We start from the raw sequence: 13939 nt of genomic DNA on the forward strand, positions 1-13939 counted from the left end.
GGGGGGGGGGGGGGGGGGGGGGGGGGGGGGGGGGTCCTAAGCTAGAAGGCTTCCCAGGCTGATGTCAAAGCTGAAGGCAGAAGGGTAAGGAGGAAGAAGTTAACCTGGTGAACAGAGAAGAGGGTGAGGTTGGAAGCTTTGGAAGCAGAAGAACAAGCACAGGGTGAGAGAATGTTCTAGATAAACACCCACTCCCCCACCTAAGGGCCAAAAGAATCGCAAAGTGTAAATACGGATAAAAATGCGCCCTGTACTCTCTTACTCTTGATATGTTAGCATTGCTCTTTTCCTTCTCTGCCTCCAAATTCACTCCCCCTCCCTTCTTGGGATCCACAAAATAAAGCTCTGGGGCAAACACTTTTTTTAGTACTGAAAGAGGTAACCCTGGAGCATTCTTTTAAAACTTGTTTTCGTGTTTCATGCCTTAATCTCAATAAATAAGATGCTAGCATACTTTGCTTTGAACTAGAAACCAAGCCCTTGATAAGAGCCCAAAGTGATAACCAGGCCCCTGGGCAAGTCTGACCTGCAGGGATGAGAAGCAAGGGCTTGGTCCTCCCTAGAGATTCAGAGGACACACCCTCCCGGGCGGAGGGAGATCTGTGTGGACTTGCAGGACTCCCAGGTATCACGCTGATGGAGTTGTCCAGTGACCAGAGGTTGCGGGGGAAAGGAAAGGAGGACAGGGGAGAAAAGGCAGTGACAGGAGCGAGTTCAGATGAACCGGGGTAGCGGGAAGTCTCCTGATGAGAACAAAACCTTCGTTTCTGTTAGAAACGGGAAGCCAGGTAGTTTGCTGATAGCCAGCGTCAGGGTAGGGGAGAGGGCACTGAATGGGTTCTCCAGAGAGGAAGAGTTTCTCAAAGTGGGATCTGGGGACCATCAATAACCAGACGGGCTATTAAGATAGATTCCCTTCCTACAGATTGCCTTGATGGTTACAGCTTTGTAGTACATAGCCTGGGATTGTGATGCCTCCAGTTTTGGTTTTCTTTTTCAACGTTACTTTGGCTATTCGGGGGTCTTCTCTGGTTCCATACAAATTTTAGGACTGTTTGTTCTAGCTCCGTGAAGAATGCTGAAAGTGGCTAAAATTAACAACTCAGGAAACAACAGATCTTGGCGAGGGTGCGGAGAAAGAGGAACCCTTCTGGACTATTGGTGGGATTGAAAACTGGTGCAGCCACTCTGGAAAACAGTATGAAGGTTCCTCAAAAAGTTAAAAATAGAACTACCCTACAAACCAGCAATTGCACTGCTAGGTATTTATCCAAGGGACAGAAAAACGCTGATTTGAAGGGGCACATGCACCCCAATGTTTATAGCAGCGCTATCGGCAATAGCCAAAGTATGGAAAGAGCCCAAACGTCCATCGATGGATGAATGGATAAAGAGGATGTGGTATGCATATATATACATATTATAGTCTATATATATATGGGTATATAGAATGGAATATTGCTCAGCAATGAAAAAGAATGAAATCTTGCATTTGCAGCAACGTGGATGGAACTGGAGGGTATTATGCTAACCGAAGTAAGTCAGCCAGAGAAAAACAGATATCATATGACTTCACTCATGTGTGGAATTTAAGATACAAAACAGATGAACATAGGGGAAGGGAAGAAAACATAAGATAAAAAGAGAGAGGGAAATAAACCATAAGAGATGCTTAAATACAGAGAAGTGAGGGTTGCTGGAGGGGAGGCGGGGGAAAGGTTAAAAGGGTGATGAGTAGGAAGGAGGGCACTTGTTGGGAGGAGCACTGAGTATCATATGTAAGGGATGAATCACTGGGTTCTACTCCTGAAACCAATATGAATTTAAGTAAATAAATTTTAAAAACAGAAGATGACGGGGAAAAAGTGCTGGGTACATCAGTGAACAGCCACACCCACGACAGGAAAAGGGAATGTCGAGCTGGCGAACCAGCCTTCACTTAAATACACTACATTCGAGGTGCACCCGTGTGGCGTAGTCCCAGGGAGGACTCAGTGGTGGTGTTCTGTCTTCCTCGGAAAAGCGGACAGCGGAGAGATGGGCAGCCTGACGTCCTCCTCCTAGAAGAGGATGCATCGCATAATGAGGCAGCCTGGGGGGCGCTCTGAGGACACAGTGGAGGTGGCTACCGACAGCTGACTGGGCTGGACAGACAGAAGGAGGAGGCCACGCTTCACAAGCTCCCTTGCAGCCGGAGGTAGCCAAGTTGTACAGTCCTGGCCAGCGAGACGCAAGGAGAAGCCCTAGTCCGGAGCTTTCCTTCCCAGATACAAAGGCAGAGTCTCGTAAGGAGGTTTCTGCCTTCCTACGATGTCCCCCTTCTTCATTGTGACCCCGGAGGAGTGGCAGTCACCTTGCACTCCTGAGAACAAAAGCCACAGGTGAAAAATGGCAGCCGAGGGGAGGAGCCAGGTATGTTGACAACTTCTCACAGCACAAGCTCTGGACTTCATCATTCCAGACGCCTCGAAACCAGAGAAAATAAACCCTTTATTTGAGTCACTGTTCTTCAAGTCTTCAGTTGCATGCAGCCGAGCCTGTCCGCAACTTTGTTTACTTCTTCCTCTCTCTCCTCTTCAAACTTGTCAGTAGTTTTTGCGAATGGTTGTTAGCCTCACGAAATGTGTCTTCACGTTCCTCTGGCATCAACCATGGTAGCATCTTATACTTGCAATCAATTTCATTAACATCGAACTGATTTAAAGCAATTAAATCATCTGAAAAGAGAAGAGCCTAGATACATCTGTTTGTCATCTAACTTAGAACACAGGCGAAGGCATCCTCATGGCCCACCCTTACCAGAAACCAACGGAGATGAAGGCATAAAAATAAAAACCAGAGAAAGACCTGCATTGGCAATAAATCAGGTAGAGAGGATATACCAAAACCCTCAAGAAATGTTTGTTGAATATGGTTCAGGTGAAACTAAGTTGAAGACAGTTGCTTTATTGTTTGATTGGTAAAAAAAACCTGGATACCTAAGTACCAACTAACAAGGGAACAGAGAAAGATGTGAAGGGGGAAGGCCATCTGATGGTACTCATTATTTCTTCCTAAGGTGGAGAGGTAGAGAGCAAGGGGCAGAGGCGGGGGTGGACCATGGGCAGGATGGGCCCATTCCATGAAAAGTCCCTTCCCCATCCCAGCAGGACTATTTGAGGCAAGAAAAGTGGTCTTGACACCAAAAAGGAAGCAGGGCCTTGCCACGACATACTTCTGAGACAAGGGCACAAACGTTTCAGAGCATCGGTCTGATGTAGCATGACACCCCCTAACACTATGTCCTGGCACAGGGGGTACTCTTCAGCCCGGCAGGCAGCAAGCACCCAAAAAAAGGCTGGGGACGGTTGAGGGAAGGGGCAGACTGCCACTAAAAACCAGACTTGGGAAGCAAGATACCGGCTCTGTGATTTCAAAAACACAGTGGAAACAACTTTCAGGGAAAATGTTCCCTTGCTGGTAGCTTGTTCCCTCTGCATCTCCTCAGGCCACAGCAACCATTAAATACAAATTTAAAAATTCCAGGAGCCCCTGGGTGGCTCAGTCGGTTAAGCATCCAACTTTGGCTCAGGTCACGATCTCACGTTTCATGGGTTCGATCCCGCAGTTGGGTTCTGTGCTAACAGCTCGGAGTCTGGAGCCTGCTTTGGATTCTGTGTCTCCCTCTCTCTGCCCCTGCCCCCGCTCAAGTTCTGTCTCTGTCTGTCTCTCTCTCAAAAATAATAAACATTAAAAAACAAAAACCTCCAGAGCCATTCTTCACCCATCAAATAGGTCGAGTTTAGTTGAAAAAGCATATTTTGGGGGCACTTGGGTGGCTCAGTTCGTTAAGCATCTGACTCTTGATTTCCGCTCAGGTCATGATCTCATGGTTCGTGGGTTCAAGCCCCACACAGGGCTCTGGTGCTGACAGTGGGAGCCTGTTTGGGATTCTTTCTCTCCCTCCCTCTCTGCCCCTCCCGACACCCTCTCTCTCAAAATAAATAAATAAACTTTAAAAGAAGGAAAATAAGGGGCACCTGGGTGGCTGAGTTTGTTGAACACCCGACTTCAGCTCCAATCATGGTCTCGCAGTTTGTGAGTTCGAGCCCCACACCGGGCTTGCTGCTGCCAGGGCAGAGCCGGCTTTCGATCCTCTGTCCCCTCCCTCTGCCACCCCTCTCCCACTCATGTTCCTTCTCATCCTCTCTCTCAAAAAGGAGCAAACATTTTTAAAAAATTTTTTTAAATAATAAATTTAAAAAATAAAATAAAAAATAGAAGTTAGTTACTAAGCATATAATTATTAAGGTAATTACGTGAAGATATAAATGAAAATTCAGGAATATAATTCTAGTCAATCAATATTTTTAGGAAAATGGGAAAGGCTGCTTACACAGAGCTGAAGACTGCAGTAAGTTGACTTTTAAAAACGACACAAGCAATGTAAAATGAAATTGCATCCTCCATTCTTGTTGCTTTTCTTTTAATAAGAGGCATTCTAGACTCCAGGGGGAAAAATCCATACATTGATAGACTGTAGTTTGTATCAGTCCCGTCGACAGGATCACCTATTGGTTCTAACAATCTATTTTCGTGTTCTGGTCTCAGAAAGTAGGTTGTAGCTTTTCAGCACAGATGTTATTCAGGGGGGGGAAAAAAAAAGCCTGGCTTTTTATTGACCTATATTAAGTATAAACTCAGCTGAGTCACCAAAGCCTCTTGTGATCCTAACCCAAATAAAATCTCTTCAACCCAGTGTGGTCCTTGCAACAAACTCCAAAAACATATTGTAAATAGCTCAGCTGGCAAGAGGAACTCAAGGGAAACATATTATTACTTCTTTATAATTTCAGTCTTACTTCCTTTCATACAAAAAATAAATAAATAAAAAACTAAAAAAAAAAAAAAAACCAAACCTTTAAATGGTGCACCATTTACCAGCAAACATTTGGCTCAGATGCTGGCATAAGGGTCAAGGGATCCTACTCTCCTACATACAAAATAGAAGTATGATCACTATGTGGCCCTTCACTTATTCTATAGTTAATTATCCTTGGTATATTACAGCTATAAACAAAGAGAGGCAAAGAAAGACTAGTTCTATAACGGTGATCGCTGACTTTCAGATATTTCTGTCTCGGCTATCATTAGCTATAAATGAATGGCCCAAGATGTTAAGAGTCCGAAAGAAATCAATTGATAGATACCAGGGAGTTTCTTAAAGAAGAAAAAAAAAAAAATCCTGCTGACTCCAAGACATGTGTGAATTCAAGTAATAAACTAAATGGGGAGGTGAAAGGTCAAAGAAGAGGGTAGGGGTCACCCAAAGGGTGCCGCCTCTTTAAATGGAATAAGCAGAAGGAAATGACTTTAATTCAATTAGCTCTTCCAGAAACCTGGGGCATAGAATACATAACACGATACGAGGGGAAATTTACTGCCCTGGGACTCCTCCATCTGTGGTTCCAGGGGACGCTGCTGCTCCCTTTCTCCTCGGTGCATCTTGCTTTTGCATACATCTCTTGTGTGGTCCAGATCCTGCCCCAGCTGGCTTTTCCTGCTGCCAGCGGTCGCGAGGGCCGCTCTGGCTTTCACGACGTGAGTGCTCCCCACATCCAGCCAGACCGCTGGCTCTGGGATCGCCACTCTTCCTGCACAACACCTACTTCACTTGCTCGAAGGGTGGTCCGGGACCACCTGCGTCAGATCATCTGGCATGCTTGTCAAAAATGCAGATCTCTGGGTCCTGTCCCAGGCCTGCAGGATCTGAATCCCCGGGGAAGGCGGCCAGGAAGTGTCGTCTGAACACGTGGGCCGTGTATGCTCGTTAGCACGCTGACACGTGGGAACCGATGAGTCAACGCACGCTATATAACGCACTACGTACTACTGAATGAGTAATTCAATCACTGCTTTAGATTTCGGTCACTGGGTTTTTTTGTTTTTTTTTTTTTTTTAATTTTTTTTTTCAACGTTTTTTATTTATTTTTGGGACAGAGAGAGACAGAGCATGAACGGGGGAGGGTCAGAGAGAGAGGGAGACACAGAATCAGAAGCAGGCTCCAGGCTCTGAGCCATCAGCCCAGAGCCTGACGCGGGGCTCGAACTCACAGACCGCGAGATCGCGACCTGGCTGAAGTCGGACGCTTAACCGACTGCGCCACCCAGGCGCCCCATGTCACTGGGTTTTAAATAGCAAACCCTACATCTGGAATGCCTATTCAGATATGCAACGTACCTCACGCAAAAGGAAGAGCGCACAGGGAGAGCCAGGATGAAGGAAAGAACGTGTGGCCTCCCACCCAAAAGACTGACCCTAAACCAATCATCATGCTTTCCCATCCGTTCCTAAAGAAGTGAGCACTATGAAAATAAACTTTAAGGAATTGTTTTAAATTAATCATTTCAAGTACCTCATTTAAGACTCTAAGAGGAGGGGCGCCTGGGTGGCGCAGTCGGTTGAGCGTCCGACTTCAGCCAGGTCACGATCTCGCGGTCCGTGAGTTCAAGCCCCGCGTCAGGCTCTGGGCTGATGGCTCGGAGCCTGGAGCCTGTTTCCGATTCTGTGTCTCCCTCTCTCTCTGCCCCCCCCCCGTTCATTCTCTTTTCTCTCCTCACACAAAAAAAAAAAAAAAAAAACGTTAAAAAAAAAAATTAAAAAAAAAAAAAAAAAAAAAGACTCTAAGAGGAAATGCTAGTAATTATGTCCTGAGTTAGCAGTCATTGAACACAGACTTCCTGATGGCCAAATAAGACAGCTCTTTCTAGCCAGCCATCTTAGCAGACCTCTAGCATTTAAAAGTGTTGATGTCGGGGCGCTTGGGTGGCTCAGTCACTTAAACGTCTGACTTCCAGTTCAGGTCATGATCTCATGGTTGGTGAGTTCGAGCCCCTCGTCAGGGTCTCTGCTGTCAGTGCAGAACCTGCTTCAGATCCTCTGTCCCCCCCTCCCCGCCCCCTACCCCACTTGTGCACATGCTCTCTCTCTCTCTCTCGCTCTCTCTCTCTCAAAAATAAACATTGAAAAGTGTTGATCTCTTTCTTGGGGTGCCTGGCTGGCTCAGTTGGGACAGCACGCACCTCTTGATCTCAGCGTTGTGAGTTCAAGCCCCACGTTGGGAGTGGAGCCTACTTTAAAAAAAAATTAAAAAAAAAAAAAAAAAAGCGTTCGTCGCTTCCTTTATGAGCCGTGTCTTCTCTTGGCTTCTGCGACTAAGCCCTTTCCTGTTTCCCTTCCTCTGATTGTTTAGTTCCTGTTGCAGGCTCCGTTAACACGCTCTACCCAATCCTTAAAAGGGGATGCACCCCAAACGTCCTTGGCTTTCTTCTCTGGTCAGGACGTGCTGCCCGCCGACCACTGTCCTCACTGCCGCGGTTTCGTGGCCACTCCACGCTGTGGACCCTTCAGTCTTGCAGCCCCGTGTCCTAACCGGGCTCCCGTCCTCCACAGCCACCTGTCCACTGAGGACATGCCAGTGGAGACTCAAAATCCACGACTGCAAACCTGAACTCACCCTCTTCCCCCTCCAACCTGTCTCTTCCTTCAGGATTCACACTCCCCAGCTCCATATCACCGTGTATCCCTCCCAGAAAGGGGGCAGCTTTTCGAGAGTAGGGACGGCAAACCCACACTCAAATGCCCAGGTAACAAATTTACCTTTTACTTGAGAAAAAAGTAGAGCTCTTCTATGTAGTTTACAAATTTTGTCTCATTTAATACTCACGGCAACGCTCTGAAGTAGGTATCATTATCTCTAGTTTACAGGTCGGTAAATTGAGGCACGGGGTGTTGTAGTTTTGGTTTTGTTTTGTTTTTTATTTTTTATTTTTTTATTTTATTTATTTTTTTTTTTAATTTTTTTTTTTCAACGTTTTTTTTAATTTATTTTTGGGACAGAGAGAGACAGAGCATGAACGGGGGAGGGGCAGAGAGAGAGGGAGACACAGAATCGGAAACAGGCTCCAGGCTCCGAGCCATCAGCCCAGAGCCTGACGCGGGGCTCGAACTCACGGACCGCGAGATCGTGACCTGGCTGAAGTCGGACGCTTAACCGACTGCGCCACCCAGGCGCCCCTTGTTTTGTTTTTTAAATGGACCTTGTTCAATGTCGCTCCACTAGTAACAGCCAAGATTCGGACGCAGGGACTCCAGCCCGGAGGTCAGTGCACTGTGCTCTCTCTGAGAGAACAGAGTTGGGTGAATGAAAATACAGAGCACAGGGCCCAGAGAATTGCAGAATGTTTGCTTCAAGGCAACCAAACTCTTCGCGGCTCTGCGTCTTAAACTTTTATTTTAGGTCTCCACAGCACTCCCCCACCTCTACATAAGGTTCTGTTCATTCTGTTTCTTCAGTCCCTCTCTCTCTCTCCCTCTGCCGAACCACAGCCTTAGTTCAGCCCAAATCATGTCTCAGTTGACTGCCACTGATTTGCGGGCCACCATTCTTTTTTTTTTTTTAAGTGTATTTATTTATTTTGAGAGAGAGAAAGAGAGAGAGAGAGAGAGAGGGAGAGAGAGAGAGAATCCCAAGCAGGCTCCACATTGCCAGTGCAGAGCCCAATGTGGGGGTTGATCTCAAGAACCACGAGATCATGACCTGAGCCGAAGTCGGACACTTAACCGACTTGAGTCACCCAGGCGCCACTGTTGGCCATCATTCTTGCCTCTCACTGGCCTGTGCTCGATAGCCGTGGTCAGCAAGGTTTTTTCTCTAAAGGGCCTGATAGGAAAAGTTTCAGGTTTTCCAGGTCATAAGTTTTCTATCACAAATACATAGCTCTGCCAACACAGCATGATGTCAGCATAGAACAAATGGGTGTGGCTGTGTTCCAATAAAACTTTATTTACAAAAACAGGCAACTCTTGCTCAGTGATATCACTACCACAGTTCTCATAAACAATCTTACTCCTTATATGGAACTAAATTCAACATGGTCCCCAAACCTTAGAGAATGTGGTAAAAATAGAAAAGTAAAGTACCGGGTAAAGTAAAAAGTAAAGTAAAAAACATGAGTGAATGCTTTTATAACCACAGGGCAGAAAAAAATATCTAAGCATTAAAAAAACAAAACAAAAAAAGTAATAAAGTTGAATACATAAAAGTTAAACACCTCAGTGGGGAAAAATAAAACAAAACATCACAAAAAATGTCGGTAAGAAATGACTAAGGAGATAAGAAACAAAGAATAGAAGAAAAAATACAAATGATCAAAATAGAGGAAAAGGTGTTAAATCCCATCAGGACGTAAAGTATGAAACTTAATACACACAAAAATCTTTTTCAGTTATCCTGTAGGTAAAACTGGTAAAGACTGCTTTATGTACAAGCACAGAATACAGACGGAATCAGATTCCCACACACTATTACAGGGCATATAAATTATACTGTCCTTTGCAAGGAACCAACCGGTAGATTTATCAAAACTAAAAAGTTTAAAGCTAGCACTTACATTTCAAAACACTCATCCTCAAACAGACTCACACAAATTATCCAAAGACTTATGAACATAAAAATTAACCACAGGGGTGCCTGCGTGGCTCAGTTAGTTGAGCGTCCAATTCTGGATTTCCACTCAGAATCTCATGGTCCTGATCTCGTGTCATGGTTCATGGGATCGAGCCCCACGTCAGGCTCTGCACTGACAGTGTGGAGCCTGCTTGGGATGCTCTCTTCCTCTCTCTCTATCCCTCCCCCTGCTCGCACGTGTGCATGCTCTGTCTCTCAAAATAAATAAACACTAAAAAAAAAGTTAGCGACAGATTTGCTTTTAATAGAAAAAACTGGAAACACCCTACATGTTTATTGGTAGAGGGTTAGTTAAGCAAATAATGGCAGTTCTGCATAATGGAATAGTAGGCAGCAATAAATACTTTGAGGAAAGCTACAAAGCTAAGAGAAAGTGGCAAGTTGCAGAACTGTGTATATGTGTGTATGTGTGATGATCCTATTTCCATAAAATGTACAACGATAGGGCCGCCTGGGTGGCTAGTCGGTTTAGCATCCGACTTCAACTCTGGTCACGATCTCGCGATTCGTTGAGTTCGAGCCCCGCGTCGGGCTCTGTGCTGACAGCTCAGAGCCTGCAGCCTGCTTCGGATTCCGTGTCTCCCTGTCTCTCTGCCCCTCTCCTGCTCGCACTCTGTCTCTCTCTCTCAAAAATAAATAAACATTAAAAAAAATTTTTTTTAAATATACAACCATACCTATCAGTTCAGATCTGCATACTTGTACACACACAGGAGGCTACATTTCAAGCAGGGGTTTTATCTAGAATGGACTAAAGGGTACTTTTTCAGTTTTAGATACATGCTTCTGTATTATTTGAATTTCTGTTGTAATAAGCTTGTAATAGCTGAGAAATAATTAAGCCACTTAAAAAAAACACGAGACAAAACACAAAGTGATTGTATGTTCCTCCAAAGAACTTTCCAGAACTTCCCGCAGCTGAGATATAGGAGCCAAACTCCTTAGCGTGAAATGCACGTCAGCATGGCAACACGGCCCTGCCTAACCCTTCAAACTTTCAGTGAGTGTCTCTTCTGTGTCACATACAATTGTACTGCATTCCTCATAATATCCCCAGTTTTCAGAATATCCCAGGATGTACCCAACTTCTTTGCTTTTGCAAGGCCTTCTCCCTCTGTTTACAATCCTTGGCCTTCAGTATCTCTTAAACACCCCTTCACTTCAACCCCCTTCACAGGCAGAAACAATCCCTCCTCTGGGTACCCCCTCTGCCTTAAGACACAGCTGCCATTAACATTATAATACAGGGGCTCCTGGGTGGCTCCGTTGGTTAAGAGGCCAACTTCGGCTCAGGTCATGATCTCGCGGTCCGTGGGTTCGAGCCCCGCGTTGGGCTCTGTGCTGACAGCTCAGAGCCTGGAGCCTGTTTCAGATTCTGTGTCTCCCTCTCTCTGACCCTCCCCCGTTCATGCTCTGTCTCTCTCTGTCTCAAAAATAAATAAACGTTAAAAAAAAAATTAAAAAACAAAACAAAACAAAAAAAAAACCATTATAATACAGCACCCATTAATACTGATTTCCCTAAGCATGGGTACGGTAAAATAACAGTATTAATAATTGCTAATTAAGTGCGTAAAAGGTGTTGGGCATGCTGGTCTCATTTAATCCTCATGATGAGGCCATAAAGTGAGCACCAGTCTCTCCATTTTACAGGTAAAGAAACTATGGCGTTCCAAGGTGAAGTCAATTACCCAAGGTCACAAAGGTTACCAAAAGTTCTGGGTTCGAAACGCAGATGTATCTGGCCACCGTGGTTTTATTTTTATACACGTGCAGACCTACAAAGTCTCCCCCACCAGACTATTAGCTTCTCTGTGAGGACAGATGTCCTGTATCTCTGTATCTTTAGCACCTAGCGCAAAGGTACATCGTAGACGCCCCGCAAATACCGAAGGAGAGGCAGGCTCTTAGTATTAGCACCATCGAGTTCCACCCCCTTGATGATGCAGGAGTCCCCACTCCAACTTCTCTCACACATGATCTGCTTCCGTGTGGATGGTTCCGAGGACGAGGACCGCCGCCTTTGGAGGCAGCCCGTTTCACACCCGATCGTTCTCCTGCGAGCTCTCCCTCACGCTGCTGACATGTGCAGTCCCTCCGTTCTGCCCCCTCAACTGTAAATCAGCAGCACTGCTCCTTTAAATCAAAGGCGCTACAGACACTGGAAGACACTGGATAGGTGTCTTCATTCTCCTTTCCCTCATCCGCTTTCTCCTTCCTCCCTTCTCTCTCCCAAGAAAAACCACCCCCTGCCCCAAGTGACAGGGTTTCCAGCCCCCCTCTTCCTTGCACTTGCCCTCCTCTGGACAACTTCAATTTGTTAATTTCCCTCCTACAATCAAGTCCTTATAAATGAGAAGCACTGTACGCAGAGAGCTACGTACTCAACAAGATGGCACGATGTCTGCCCGCAGACATCTTAGGGGAAATATAACATACACTAAATAGACAATCAGACGTCTACCTGTCATCATTTGGAAACTAACCTTCAAGGTGCTCCCATGCGTCGGGCATGCCGTTGGGTACTCTGAATGCACCATGTGATTTAAGTCTGATGATCATTGTTCCTGCTCTACACGAAGAAGTCTCAACAAGGCTGAGAAACGGCCCAAAGGCTCACTTGACTAGTAAACGACCTCGCCAGGATCTGAACTCCACTCTGCTGGACTTCAAAGCCATATTCCAAGTTTTGGGAAGGGAGACTCGGGCCGAGAGCAGGCAAGACAAGGCTTAATGGAAAAGCCTTGAAAGGCGCTAACTGGATACAAGAGGGGCAGGAGGAACGGGTATGGTGGGTGTAAGGACCAGCTAGCTAATGGGCAGGACAGGGTGAGGGGAAAAAGTCTGCTTATGGGGAAGAGTTTAATCATTCCTCTCGGGTCTGGTAGAGCTGAGGCGGGAGGCCATACGGAAGGACTGCAGGCTCTTGGGTAGAATAGGAATACACAAGGGCAGTGTTTTAGGAAAGTGGGTCTGGCAGAAGAAGAGAGGCAGAGATCACAGCCAGGAGCTCCTGCAGTAACCGCAGACATCTTATGTTTTGGACCTCAGCTAGGACGGCAGCTTCAGAAAATCGGATGAGAAATCTCACGGGCGTTACAAAAGACTCCTCTGCTAACAGTTGGATGTCAGACTAGAGATGAAGGGAGATTGTGCAGCAAAGACTCAAGAACGATTCTAAGGTTTCCGGTCTGGGGGAAGCAAAGAATGCTGCTATTACTGCCCGAAATGGGACAGAGAGAGAGAGAGAGAGAGAGAGAAGTGACTTGCAGGATGAGAGGGGGGTACTGATGTGGGCACGTTCAGCAATGGTGCACACAACGCAAGAAGTTCTTGCTGGTGGCGGAGGTCAGTTCCACTGCCTTCAGACTGGGAGGACGCATTTTTGGGGTGACATCCTCATGATCGCTTTCGGGAGTCATTCTTACCATGGCAGCACCGATACACCACTTACATAAATGACGAAAGCAACCTTCGGTGAAATGTGATGATTCCTTGGCTCAGCTTCTGGAAAGTACTAAGGCATGTTTGCAAGGAGGCCCCTGGAATCAGTCTGTTTTAGAGCTACACTGGGTAAGTCTTACGGTGACTCTTCAGCTCTTCCCGTCAAACTCCCTATGCCTACTTTCCATCCCGCCCCCCCCCCCCCCCAAAAAAGGATTTTCTTTAAGTGACCTCGGTCACTGAGGAAAGAAGTTTGCCTCCTTTCACCTTGGATTTCAGGCTCAACTCTCCTGAAACACACACACCACCGCCACCCCGCTTTCCCCCGTTTTCTCTACTCTCAAAAGCCTCTCTGTCTCATCTGTTCATTTCTCCATTTTGACACCGTAACATTGCTTCCCACTTCTCTCCTCAAAGAGTACCTGGTTTAACTTTATGATTCGCCCGTTATACTTCTCCCTATGCTCGTCCAAGAAGAGGAGAGACCGTGTCTTCAAGCTGCAGGATGACCCAGACCCCACCTTCTACACAGGGTTAGCCCACAATAAACTACTTTTACGCTTAGCTACGAGACGGGATGCCAACAATGAAGCTTCGCCTGACTCACTGGTGGCTGCTGACAACCAACTGACATGATTATGGGTTAATACCCAACGCGTACGGTAAAATTTGGTACCGTTTGCTAGACTTAGGCAACGAAAATCCGGTTCCAGACCTGTTTCTCAGAGAATCGCGCTAAATCTCCGCATGCCTGGGACAATCCCAGAGGCCCTACAAGAAGCAAAACTCAGAAGTGAGCTCGGAGTCTCCTGGTGGCCACCGCAGGTTTGCTGCGTACCAAGCACAGGCGTGCAGGCATTTTCGTTTCCAGGCCTCAACCAGAACTCATTATCCCACTGCAGCTTTAAAGGACAGCAGGTGTAAAAACGCAAAAGATGAGAAATATGCAGGACAGGCATTGTACTTTAATTGCAAATAAGAGAGAC

At 46.2% G+C, this 13939-nt stretch overlaps 1 protein-coding gene across 2 annotated transcripts in view; it reads right to left on the reverse strand.

Moving 5' to 3' along the window:
• Positions 1–13939, reverse strand: part of LOC125926975 (protoheme IX farnesyltransferase, mitochondrial) — a 137793-nt gene that overhangs the window by 115732 nt on the left and 8122 nt on the right. The gene's annotated exons all lie outside the window — the stretch shown is intronic.

Source organism: Panthera uncia, chromosome E1, assembly GCF_023721935.1.
Source record: "Panthera uncia isolate 11264 chromosome E1, Puncia_PCG_1.0, whole genome shotgun sequence".
Classification (NCBI taxonomy): domain Eukaryota; kingdom Metazoa; phylum Chordata; class Mammalia; order Carnivora; family Felidae; genus Panthera; species Panthera uncia.